Below are 13,629 nucleotides of genomic sequence, written 5' to 3' on the forward strand. Positions count from 1 at the left end.
GAGAAATTTTAGGAATTCCAGTGGAGGGTTTTCCACCCATTACTGGAGCTCGATAAATATATCTGGAATTAGAGCTCAGCCCTTGATATCTAAATCTCAATCTGAATTAAATTTAACCGAGTTTCTCAAAAGTTCTTTAGAAGTAATAACCCAGTGTACGACTCTCCTAGTGACATTTGCACTTGAGTTTGATAGAAATAATATGTTTCGTTTATAGTTCAGAAATATGAATGCACAATTTTTTGGAGCCAAGATTCAAATATTTCCTGATTTGAATAGACACAAAAGAGAAGACGAGAATTCATGGTGTTGAAACCAAGAACTCTCGTTTTAGGTGGGACATTTGTATTAAAATATCCTTGTAGATGCTTTGTGTCTGTTGAAGGAGTAAATTATGTATTTCTTGACCCAAAGAAAATGCAAAATTATGTAAAAGCTAAGGAAGAGCATAAGAATGGTGCTCAAGCCTGAAATCCCACATTATAATATGCTGTTAACATCAACTAGTGAACATACAGTGTTTTTTTCTTCTTCTTTGTATATGATTAGATCATATTTACTTAACTTTTCTTGTTAATTTAATTCCTAGTATCTTGCCTCGTGGTTTAAATTGTGGTCAATGTTGAAATAATTAGATTAATCTATATAGAGATAGTTACTTTCTAAAAAGTTTATTTCTTGTATCTATTACATTTATAATATGGATGTAAAATTATAAAATCATTAAAAAAAAAAAAAGATTCAATTGGCAGGATTTTCCTTTGGTAAAGCCATGTTGCCTCGGATCTTGTAACCTGTTGGTTTCTAGCAAGTCAACAATCCTTTCCTTCGGCAATGACTCCATTATTTTTCCTACCACCGATGTGAGGCTTACTGGCCTGTAGTTTCCCACTTCTTCCCTGTCTCCGCTTTTGTGAACAGGAGCTACATCCGCTCGTCTCCAATCTCGCGGAACCTCTCCCGTCTCTAAAGATCTATTAAATAAATCCTTAACAGGTCCCGCCAGGGCTTCTCTGAGCTCCCTCAGTATCCTGGGATGATCCCATCCGGCCCCATAGCTTTGTCCACGTTCAGATTTTCAAGCTGTTTATAAACGCTTTCTTCCGTGAACGGCGCAAGATCCACTCCATTCCCCAATATTCCCTCAGCAACCGACTGCGGTTGTTTGGAGAACCATATAGGCTTCCTGTTTCTCTTGTTTTTGTTTACTTTCCTTTCGTAAAGATCGGCTGTAATATTTATAGCAGTTTTCAGCTTGGACCACTGCACGTCCAGTTCTCCAATTCATACCCCTGCCATCAGCTCCTTCTTCAAGTATTCCCCCATTTTACCAAAATCAGTACATTTGAAATCCAGTACTTTTGAGTTTTGTGTGTCCGCTTTTGCTCTTACATCAAATCATATCGTGTGATGATCACTATTGCCTAGGTGGGCACCCACACGGACATTGGAAACACTTCTTCCATTTATGAGCACTAGATCCAGCGTCGACCCGTCCCTCGTGGGTTCCGTCACCAGTTGTCTGAGCAAGGCACTTTGACAGGCATCCACGATCTCCCTACTTCTTTCCGATTCCGCCGACGGGACGTTCCAATCCACATCAGGCAAAGTTGAAATCTCCCAACAATAGCACCTCCTCTTTCATACCGAGCTTATGGATATCTTCTATCAGGTCCTTGTCCAGCTTCTCCATGTGTGTCAGAGGTCTGTAGATAAGACCCATGTGGATAACTCTTTCCAGGACGATCCAAATAGTTTCTTCCTTTCCCGAGGTCCCCTGCATTTCAACCGCTCTGATATTTTTCACATACATCGCCATTCCTTCACCTCTTTGGCCCTCCCTCTCCTTTCTATAAAGATTATAGCCCCAGTATGGTCGCTTCCTATTTGTGGGAATCACTGAACCACGCCTCTGTAATAGCAACAACATCCAAGTTTTCCTGAAACATCAGGGCTTGCAGATCTCGAACCTTTTCTACTTAGACTACCATCATTTGTGCTCGTCGCTTTCCGTGTGCTAATTGAGTTAGGATGGTTATCGTTATTTGCACGAACTTTTCGCTCTGCTGTCATGTTTTTTTCTGGGGGTGACTTTCTGAATTCCCTTGTTTCCTGTTGTCACCTCCACCCTCTTGTTTAAATGTCTAGAAACATACTGTCTGAATTTCTCTCCGAGGATCCTGTAGCCTACATACCATGTAAAATGAGTTTATCTTGTTGGGCAGCCTGGGTGGACCGTTCAGGTCTTTATCTGCCGCATTAAAAACAATGCATGATCTAACAATCTTCGGAAAACTACTGAAAATCAACCTGTTCAAAAAGGCATACCGCAACGATCCATCCTAAATACTAGACAACTAAATGCTACCTGAACTAGACAAAACCGACCTCTCCACACTAGACTGATTAACCTACGTTATCACGTATGAGCACTATGCACTACTATTTTATTTCTCATGCCAGAAATGAACTTTCTATAGTTGATTGTTTAAAATACTCTATAATCTACTCTGTCATTTAGGAACTTCAATGTAACAACACTTTGTAATCTACTCTACCATGTATGCACTCTAATGCAATACCACTCTATTTCTTAATCCGGAAATGGTGATCGCCATTACGGAACAATGTAAGCCACATTGAGCCTGCAAATAGGTGGGAAAATGTGGGATACAAATGCAACAAACAAATAAATAAATAAATAAATTTACACCACACTTTGAGCCACCTATTGAATTCCTCTGTTTTCCGTACTCTCTTCTCTCTTCCCACATGTAGGAATAACTTCAGAAAAAGCTGCAGTCCAGTGGCATAGCTACGGGGGGGATCATGGGGGCTTGGGCCCCCCAAACTGGCTCCAGGGACCCCAGTTTGGCTGGTGGGGGTCCCTAACCCCCGCCAGCTAAGGCGTCTGTACCGCACCAGCAATGCAAGACCAGCACGGGACAAACGCTTTAGCTGGTGGGGGTTGGGGACCCCCGCCAGCCAAGGTACCTTCCAGCGACAGCAGCAGTGGTGGCGGCGGTGGGGGGGGTGGAGTGGCGGTGGCGGGGAGGCAGAGGCGGTACCTTCCTGCGGCGGCGGGGGGGGAGCAGTGGCGGCGGCGGGGGGCAGAGGTGGCAGTGGGAGGCGCCAGCAGGGAGGTGGGCCAAAACGTGTCCCCCCACCTTGGGCTCTGGCCCCCCCCCCCCTCCCAGCAAGGTCTGGCTATGCCCCTGGTCCAAACCAAAGACTTCAGTCCCTCCCCAAGCTTCTGTAACGCTCTCTGGGCTCTAAACTCGTTATCGTCAGCCAGATCATTTGTCCCCAGGTAGATTATAACATCAGTATTAGAATCCTTACTCTCATCTTGGACCACACATTCAGTATTTGGGCTGCACCATAGCCGCTGAGAGGGGGGGCAGGGGGGCAAAATTCTCCGGGCCCAGGCCTCCAAGGGGGGGCCTGGCGCTGGGGTCTCTCTCTCTCCTGCTCCTGACAGGACCCAAGTGATTGCGTCCCGACAGGAGCAGGAGAGAGAAAACTCTGGTGCTGCAGCCGGGCCGCCCCTGGAGGCTGGGGAGGATCCGGTCCGGAGGAGCACCTCCAGCACTGCTCTTCTGCCAGCGAAGGTAATTGGATTGTGTGGAGGGGGCAGCAGCTATCCGGGGGGCGGGCGGCAGTGATGGGGAGGCGCAGCAGTGACCGGGGGTGCGGCAGCTCTGCCCCGGGCCCAGTTCAGTCTCTCGGCAGCCCTGGTCTGTACTTCTGGTAGCTGAGGATCCTGGAAATCACTTCAGTGGGTTGGGTCCTTTGGACTGTTCTCCTAAGTTAAAGCCTCTGATAATGGAGTCCCCTTAGCAGTAAGAATTTCCGGCTTTGCACTTTATCTGCCAGGTTGCACTTTGCACTTTGTTATTTTCTGCTTTGCACTTTGTTTTATCTGCAATGCAGTATCATGGATTTTGTTGGATTATTTGTAGTAAATAATTAGCAGATTTTAGTACACACAGCTTCAGCTTTAGAAATGTTAATTTCTTTCTTCATCTCTCTCTCATTCACCCCTGAATAATTCACTGCTGAGTCACTTTAAAGTTGAAGTAACAAAACATCTGTTTACTCACAGTTTGTAGTTTGATTATAATCAGACAGGCTTATATATACATATTACTATACATTTGTATTATCAGCTCCTTCCATGTGCTTAGATGGTAATGGATGCTCACACCACCATAGATCCTCTCAGGTTAGGAGAGATCATGAGCTCCATGTGCTCCATGTGCTGCATGTGCTGCATCTAACCCCCACAGGAAGTTGCATAGCTGTGTGACCTCTCTAAGTAATTCACATCAGAGGTCACAGAGTAATCACAGAGAAATAATAGGTGACAGGCAATGCATGTAAAATACAATAAATTCCAACAAACCCCTTCTCATGCATAACTGTCATGCAATTATTTATTCATACAAAGTCCAAGCTTTATACGCAGATTCACAAAATGTTCTCTGGGTAACGGTTTGGTCATGATGTCAGCTGTCATCTCACTGGTGTGACAATAGTGTAGACTGATGACCCCTTCTTTCGCCAACTCTCGCACGTTGTGGTATTTCGTTGCGATGTGCTTGGTGCGTGACTGAACCTTGTCATTCTGTGACAGTCGGATGCAGCTCTGATTATCTTCCATTATCTGGATTGGTCTCTGTTCAGCTATTCCAAAATCCAGCAAAAGTTTTTCAATCCACATCAGTTCTCTGCACGCTTCCGATACGGCCACATATTCAGCTTCTGTAGAAGACAAACTCACAATACTTTGTTTATGACTGGCCCATGAAATTTGTACATTTCCATACATAAACACATATCCACTTGTGGATTTATAATCTGAATGATCCCCTGCCCAATCTGAATCACAGTAACATATTAGTTTTGGATTACTATTGGCTGAAATCTTTAATTTACAATCAATGGTACCCTTTAAATACCTTACCATCCTTTTAACTGCAGTCCAATCTGATTTGGTAGGTGAGCTGACCCTTCTGCTCAAAATTCCTACTGCATTTGCTATATCAGCCCTGTATGTGGTAGCTAGATATAAAAGCTTACCTATGGCTGATCTATATTGGATGTTATCTGGTAAAGGTTCTCTTACTGTTTCATCCTTCAGAAAATCAGTGATCATGGGAGTGCTTACAACTTGGGCATCTTGCATACCTAAACTTTCAATAAGCTCATTTATTTTCTGCTTCTGGCTTAGAAGATAAGAACCATCATTTTGTTTCTCAATTTCTATACCAAGATAGTATGACACATTTCCAAGTTCTTTTATCTCAACATTGAGGTTTAAATATTTTACAATGCCCTTGTACTCTTGCTCACTTTCGCTTGCAATGAGCAGATCATCAACAAAAGCTAAAATGTATGCATATTGTCCATTTCTGCACCTAGTGTACAAGCATTTATCTGCTTCACCTTGCTTAAATCCTAAATTTGTCAATATTTCATGCAATTTATCATTCCAACATTTTGCACTTTGCTTTAATCCATAAAGACCTTTGTTTAATTTACACACTAGCTGTCTTTGTTTTGTATTTATGAAACCTGTTGGCTGTTCCATGTACAAGTCTTCAGTTATATCTCCGTGAAGAAATGCTGTTTCACATCAATGTGGTTGACTTGCATGCCTTTTGAGACTGCAATGCTCAGAAGTGTTCTGATTGTCGTGTGTTTCACTACAGGTGCAAACACTTCATCAAAATCTTCTCCATATTTTTGAAGATATCCCTTTGCGACTAATCTGGCTTTATACCTTTCCACTTTTCCTTGTGCATTCCTTTTTAACTTGAATACCCATTTGCATCCTATAGCTTTCTTGCCAGGAGGTAATTCTGTAAGAATCCAAGTATTATTTTTATCCAATGCATCAATTTCTTCTTGTGCAGCTTTATGCCATTCAGCAGCTTCTTCTGCTGGCATTTTCTCAATCTCATCCCATGTTAAGGGCTCTTGAGCTTCTGCTGACTTTGTTAGGTAAGACAGTCTTGGGGGTGGAACACCTTTGTTTTCCCTGGATGAGCGTCTGACAACAGGTTGGTCTGACCTTTCCGCATCCTCTAAATCTGAGAGTTCTTCTCCAATTGATTCCCCTTCTCCAACTGTACTGTCTTCTTCAATGATCCTTTCTGTGTCTGCTTCCTCTGCCTGTTCCTCGTTAGATACAGGTGAGTTGCTTTCAGACATCTGCCTTGGTATGGCATTTATATACACTGGCATGTCTATTATGGTTCTAGTTTCATATTCTGGATGATAAGGCTCATCTGGGATAATCCAGCCTTTATCAACCCTTTTGTTTTCATCAAAATATGTAACATGTCTTATGCCAACAATGCCAGTTTTCAGATTCAAAATTCTATATCCTTTGTGTCCTGGAGCATAGCCAACTAAAATGCCCCTTTCTGTTGTGGAATCCAGCTTATGCCTTCTTTGCTTTGGTACATGAGCATATGCTGTACTTCCAAATGTTCTTATGTGTGACAGGTTTGGTTTCCTACCATGCCATGTCTCATGTGGTGTGCGCTCAGCGCCTTTAGTTGGCATTCTGTTTTGTAGGTACACTGCTGTGAGAATGGCTTCCCCCCATAGTCTTTTAGGGAGATTGCTATCTGACAGCATACATCTGGTCATTTCCACAATTGACCTAAATTTTCTCTCTGCAACAGAATTTTGCTCTGGTGTATAAGCTACTGTTGTGATATGCTGAATGCCTTCTTGTTCTAGAAATGTGCGCATGCTTTGTGAAGTGAACTCACCACCATTGTCGGTCTGAAGAACCTTTGGTTTTCTTTCAAATTTATTGCTCACCATGGCTACGTATTTCTTCAGCATGTCTGTGACTTGACTTTTCTCTTTCAGCAAATAGGCCACACAATATCTAGAGAAATCATCCAAGAATATTAGCACAAATCTGTTATTTCCCAATGATGGGATATTAAACGGTCCACATAAGTCACTGTGTATTAAGTCCAGCACTTTATTACTCCTATTTCCTGTGTATGCAGGAAATGAGGGTCTCACACCTTTTTGAGTAACACAGTCTATGCATTTCTCCATTTTACCAGCATCTGCACTTATCTGAATGCCGGTGGCCAGTTGCTTACTGTAAAGATCCTGGATCACCTTAGAATCACGATGTCCCAGGCGGCGGTGCCAGATTTCCAGACTACATTTACCATCATTCTTCCTTACTTGCGCCATATGTGAGGCTTCACCTGAAATGTTCAGCTTATAAACATCATTATGCATAAAAGCTTCAGCATACACTTCATCATTTTTAGAGATTGTGCACTTACTGTTTTCAAAATGAATCACAAATCCCTTCTTATCTAATGTAGATACACTAAGCATATTGCAAACTGCTTGGGGAATATACAAGACATCACTTACAGGAATTTCTTTAACTTCATTAGACACTTTGCATTTTAAGAATCCAATACCTTTTGCTTGGATCTTAGCAGTCCCTGCGTTTGCAGTTTGAAGAATACCTTCCTCTGGACACATTTCCTGAAAGAAATCCTTACAATTGGTTAAATGGCATGTGCTCCCCGAATCCAAAATCCAAGTACTTTCATTTGAATTATTATTTACCATAGTCAAAGATTTTTCTGCCATTAGAAAACCCTTGTGTTTATCTTTGTCCTTCATACATTTCCTGGTTTGAAAATTCTTTAGTTCCATTGGCTTAGGTGAGCTAGAGGGAGTGTTTTGTGTTTCCTTACACCATTTAGATACATGTCCCTCCTTTCCACATGAGTAGCAAATCAGCTTGCCCTTGGGTGGAGTTTTCCCATAGCTCCGCCTTCCTCTGTTCTTTGCCAAGAAATTTGTTTCATTTCTCTCTGACTGACTTTGAGAACACATCTCCTCAGAATCATTTATTATGCATTCCTGCCTTAGTTTTGATGTTGTCTGTTCAAAAGATTGCCCTTCAATGGCCTCATTTACAGACCTAAAAACATCAAACTTCTTTGATAGTGAGGTAAAAAGAAATGCTCTTTTCAATGCATCACACATGGGAATTCCAGAAAGTTCTAGCTTTTGAAATGAAGACATAAGATGCATAATGTGATCATTACATTTACTTTTATCCCTTAATTTGGTTTCATTCAACTCTGCCAGCCAAATTGGTTGCTGCTTTGCATATGTAGTTGCATACATAGTTCTCAGTTTATATAAAATGTCCTTTGGTGTATCTTTTCCCTCCACTAATATGGCTTGTTTCTCTGAGAGAGCTTCCAAAAGCATGCACTTCACATAATAGTTTGCATTGTCCCATTCAGCCATATTTTCAGCTGTTCTGTCTTGGTCTAAGCATATATTTAATCTTTTTGCTCGAAGGAGACATATGAATCTTAGTTCCCACTGCTGATAATTAAACTCAGTTAATCTAGGCACCTTGAGAGAATAGAAAAATAGTGAATTTCTTCCCTCAGCCATTTTCTTAGCCTTCTGTCTGCTGTGTGGGGGGAGAGAGAGACAGACTGAATCTTTCCTTTAAAACTTAAGAGAAAAATGTGGCCTTTTTTTTTCTGCCTGGTAATATTTCTCTTCTTTTTCAATTCCTGGACCTGGGCCCATAACCCTTTTGTTGGATTATTTGTAGTAAATAATTAGCAGATTTTAGTACACACAGCTTCAGCTTTAGAAATGTTAATTTCTTTCTTCATCTCTCTCTCATTCACCCCTGAATAATTCACTGCTGAGTCACTTTAAAGTTGAAGTAACAAAACATCTGTTTACTCACAGTTTGTAGTTTGATTATAATCAGACAGGCTTATATATACATATTACTATACATTTGTATTATCAGCTCCTTCCATGTGCTTAGATGGTAATGGATGCTCACACCACCATAGATCCTCTCAGGTTAGGAGAGATCATGAGCTCCATGTGCTCCATGTGCTGCATGTGCTGCATCTAACCCCCACAGGAAGTTGCATAGCTGTGTGACCTCTCTAAGTAATTCACATCAGAGGTCACAGAGTAATCACAGAGAAATAATAGGTGACAGGCAATGCATGTAAAATACAATAAATTCCAACAGATTTTAGGGCTGCGGTTTACGCCCTTTATTTTTGGCTTATGCTGACAATAATGATATGTCTTCATAAAAAGCAAAGCTAGTGCTAGACAGGCTTCTACGATCTGCACCCTGAAAATGGCAAGGGCAAATCAAGGTCAGGTATAGGTATAGGTCCCACTTCAATGTAACAACAACTGCTGAGTCTATAACACCAGAACTTGAAATCGCCTCAGTCAGAATTAACCATACTAACCTGCTTGACAACCTAAACGTCTTATTTTACAGACCACCAGGTAAGTGGCAAGATTGCCAATCACACTTCATGGATTTCATATCGAACACCTGTGTTTCAAATCCCAATCTACTTATTATTGGAGACATAAATATACACCTCGAAGCCCCTAAGGCAACCAGTACACGTGAATGCAAGGACTTCCTCCAACTATGGGACCTTAGCTGGCCCAACATACAAGCCACCCATGTCAAAGGACACACAATTGACCTGATTACACATAAACTATCCTCAGACCTAAACCTTATACTAACAGATACAAAATGGTTGGATATACCATGGTCAGATCACTATAAACTAAACTCCACCCTACAGTGGAAGAAAAAAGGTACGCACCTCAAGCAAGAACCCACACCACGAGAGGCCAAATTGAACCTGTAACATTCTGGCAACAAATCTACAGCAATGATTGGATGGCACAAACAGATTCCAAACATTACCTACTAAACTGGGATGACAGATGTAAGAACACACTAGACATAATTGCACCATTACAAAAAAGAACTACACGTAGACAAAGCACAATACCTTGGTTCAACAAAGAACTGAAATCACTGAAAACACATGTTAGGAGACTTGAACGAGCATGGAAAAAAATGAAAGACGAATACACACTTAATGCATGTAAACAACTAGAAAAGGAAATACAAATACTCACTAAGACAAGCCAAAAGAACATACTACAAAACCAAAATAGGACCAGACTACAAAGACGCACATAAACTCTACCAACTCGTGAACAAGTTAATAGACACCACACCGATGACAACGGCTGGCACAAACATCCCATCGGCAGACAACTTTGCCAAATACTTTAATGAGAAAATTATAAAACTATGATCCACGTTATCACTCAATACCACTGATCACGAAAGATTCATGGAATGCTTGGACCCAACCCCCGATGAATCCCCAGCAGATCGAACCTGGACTAACTTCGATTTGTTAACCGAAGAAACCATCACTCAAGCACTCAACAAATTCTGCAAAACCCACTCCAAACTGGATATTTGTCCCAGTAACCTAATAAGGCTCGCCCCCCAACGCTTCATAACAGACCTTACATCACACATGAACTACATATTGCAACATGGACTGTTCCCCAAGGACAAAGGAAACATGCTTCTTACCCCTATACCCAAAGACTTAAAGAAAAAATTAAACGATACAACCAACTATTGACCAGTAGCATCAATCCCCCTGGTAGTCAAACTAACGGAAAGTATGGTAACCAAACAACTTACCAACTACTTAGACAAATTCACTATACTACATGAATCACAGTCAGGATTTTGATCCAATCATAGCACTGAAACAGTTCTAACCACTCTCATAACCAAATTTAAACAATTAATTGCAACTGGAAACAATGTACTTCTCCTACAATTTGACATGTCCAGCGCGATTGACATGGTCAGCCACCAAATACTTTCGAACATCCTGGATTACTTCGGGATTGGAGGAAACGTACTTAGATGGTTCAAAGGCTTCCTAACAGCAAGAACCTATCAAGTGATAGCAAACTCAAAAACGTCAACTCCATGGAAACCTGAATGCGGAATTCCACAAGGATCACCGCTCTCACCAACCCTTTTTAACTTAATGATGACACCATTAGCCAAATCGCTCTCCAACCAAGGACTCAACCCATACATCTATGCAGACGATATCACGATATACATCCCGTTCAAACAAGATATAACTGAAATCACAAATGAAATCATACACAGCCTCCAAATAATGAACTCATGGGTGGATGCATTCCAACTAAAGCTAAACGCAGAAAAAACACAATGTCTCATCCTGTCCTCACAATATAGTACAAACAAACCCAATACCATAAATACCCCAGACTACACCCTACCGGTCTTAGACAGCTTGAAAATTCTGGGCGTCACAATTGACCGAAATCTCACACTTGAAGATCATGCGAAAAACACAGCAAAGAAAATGTTCTATTCAATGTGGAAACTTAAAAGAATCAAACCTTTCTTCCCAAGGGAAGTATTCTGCAGCCTAGTACAATCAATGGTGCTAAGCCATCTAGACTACTGCAATGCCATTTATGCCAGATGCAAATCATTAAGAAGCTTCAAACCGCTCAAAACACAGCAGCCAGACTCATATTTGGGAAAGCGAAATACGAAAGCGCCAAACCCCTAAGAGAAAAACTACACTGGCTCCCACTAAAAGAATGACTTGCATTCAAAGTTTGCACCCTGGTCCACAAAATCGTTCACGGGGAAGCCCCGACCTATATGTCAGACCTTATAGACTTGCCTACTAGGAACGCAAGAAGTTCAGCACGCACATCCCTCAATCTCCACTACCCTAACTGCAAAGGGCTAAAATATAAATCCACATATGCGAACAGTTTCTCATACATTTGTACCCAGCTATGGAACGCACTATCGAAGACCATAAAAACAACGCAAGACCTAACTATCTTCCAAAGGCTACTGAAAACAGATCTGTTCAAGGAAGCATACCACAAACATCCATCTTAAATACTAAATAATCAAACATATAAATGGCAAGTGGCCAACTCACCTGCAAATGCGCTGTGTTGTCCGACTCCGAACACTGAGAGTGTAGAAGTCCAAGCCCCGCCTCGGAGGAGGAGGGAACAGGGAGGGAAGGAGGGGGCGGAACTGAGGGAAACAGACACGAGACTGCAGGAATCATAACGAAAGCAGCTGAAGGATGCAAGGGGGGAGAGGAGGGTTGCTGGACATGGGGGGAGGGCAAGAGAAACAGCAGGGTTGGTGGACGGGGGGGGGGGGGGCATAGGAAAACAAAAAACTAGCCCGTTGTTACAGGCTTAACGGCTAGTAAGATTATATATGACCTAGACACAACCAAAATCTTATCACTTGACTGATTAACCTCTTTGCTATTAGTGAACAAGCACTATCACTTCTATCCTTATGTCGAACATGGTCTCTCCATAGTTGATGACACACTGTATGTTATAATCCAATCATCACTCAGGAACCTTCATGCAATACCATAATGTATTCTTCTCTACCATGTATGTATGCACATGGTATATATTTATACCATGAACTGTTCCATGTATGTTACGTATGTTCCATCTATGTTACCATGTATGTATGCACCTTAACGCAACACCATTTGTAATTCTGTTACCCGGAAATGACAACCGCCATTACGGCAAATGTAAGCCACATTGAGCCTGCAAATAGGTGGGAAAATGTGGGATACAAATGCTACAAATAAATAAATAAATAAATAAATAAATAGATAAAGTAGCTCATACAATAAGTTTATCTTGTTGGGCAGAGTGAGTGGATCGTGCAGGTCTTTATCTGCTGTCATCTACTATGTTACTATTAAAAACAATGGCAGAGGTTTATGTGTGGTGCATCTGTAAAAAAATCTAAAGCTGTTCCACTTGCTTGTGTGTCCCGTGGCATTTGGAATTGTTTTTATATAGAAATCTCTTGATTGTCATCAAAAGTAAAAATAAAGGCATGAAACGCAGCACTGAAATCTTACAGTGCAGCATTGCAACTAACAAAGGGGCCCTTTTACAAAGGCAGGCTGAAAAATGGCCTGCAGTAGCATAGACCCATGTTTTGGGCACGCGCAGACTCATTTTTCAGCACACCTGTAAAAAAACTGTCCTTTTAAATTTTTTGCCAAAAACGGACATGCGGCAAAATGAAAACTGCCGCGCCTCCATTTGGGGTGGGAGACCTTACCGCCAGTCATTGACCTAGCGGTAAGGTCTCGCATGGTAACTGGGTGGTAATGGTCTACGCGCATACAATGCCGATTACTGCCCGCGTGCCAGAAGATTAAAATTATTTTCCGGCGTGCCTAGAGGACGCCCGTCAAAAATGAAATTACTGCAAGGGCCACGTGGTAGCAGGGCAGCAATTCAAAAATTGACATGCGTTGGGTGTGCATAGGCACCTACGCAGCTTAGTAAAATGGCCTCAAAGCAACCTCTGGAGCAGGGCCGCCGAGAGGGGGGTAGGGGGGACAAACTTCCCTGGGCCCGGGCCTCCAAGGGGGGCCCGGCGCCGGGGTCTCTCTCCTTCTCCAGCTCCCAGGCCGCCGGTGCTGCAGACCCCGGTCTCACCTGCCTGCCCTCAGCTCCGTCGACAGCCCCCCTCCGTCCGCCACCGGGCCCCCTGCATTCAAATCGGCAGGGCCTCACCTCCGTGTGAAAGCGGCAGATCGCCTCCCTTTCGGGCCTTCCCTCACTGTGTCCTGCCCTCGTCTGATGTAACTTCCTGTTTCCGTGAGGGCGGGA

The 13,629-nt window shown here is 42.4% G+C and overlaps 1 protein-coding gene across 1 annotated transcript in view; it reads right to left on the reverse strand.

The window, feature by feature from the left end:
* LOC115466521 (sulfotransferase family cytosolic 2B member 1-like) overlaps positions 1-13,629 on the reverse strand; it is a 1,032,539-nt gene that overhangs the window by 398,789 nt on the left and 620,121 nt on the right. The window lies entirely within an intron of this gene.

Source organism: Microcaecilia unicolor, chromosome 3 (assembly GCF_901765095.1).
Source record: "Microcaecilia unicolor chromosome 3, aMicUni1.1, whole genome shotgun sequence".
Classification (NCBI taxonomy): Eukaryota; Metazoa; Chordata; class Amphibia; order Gymnophiona; family Siphonopidae; genus Microcaecilia; species Microcaecilia unicolor.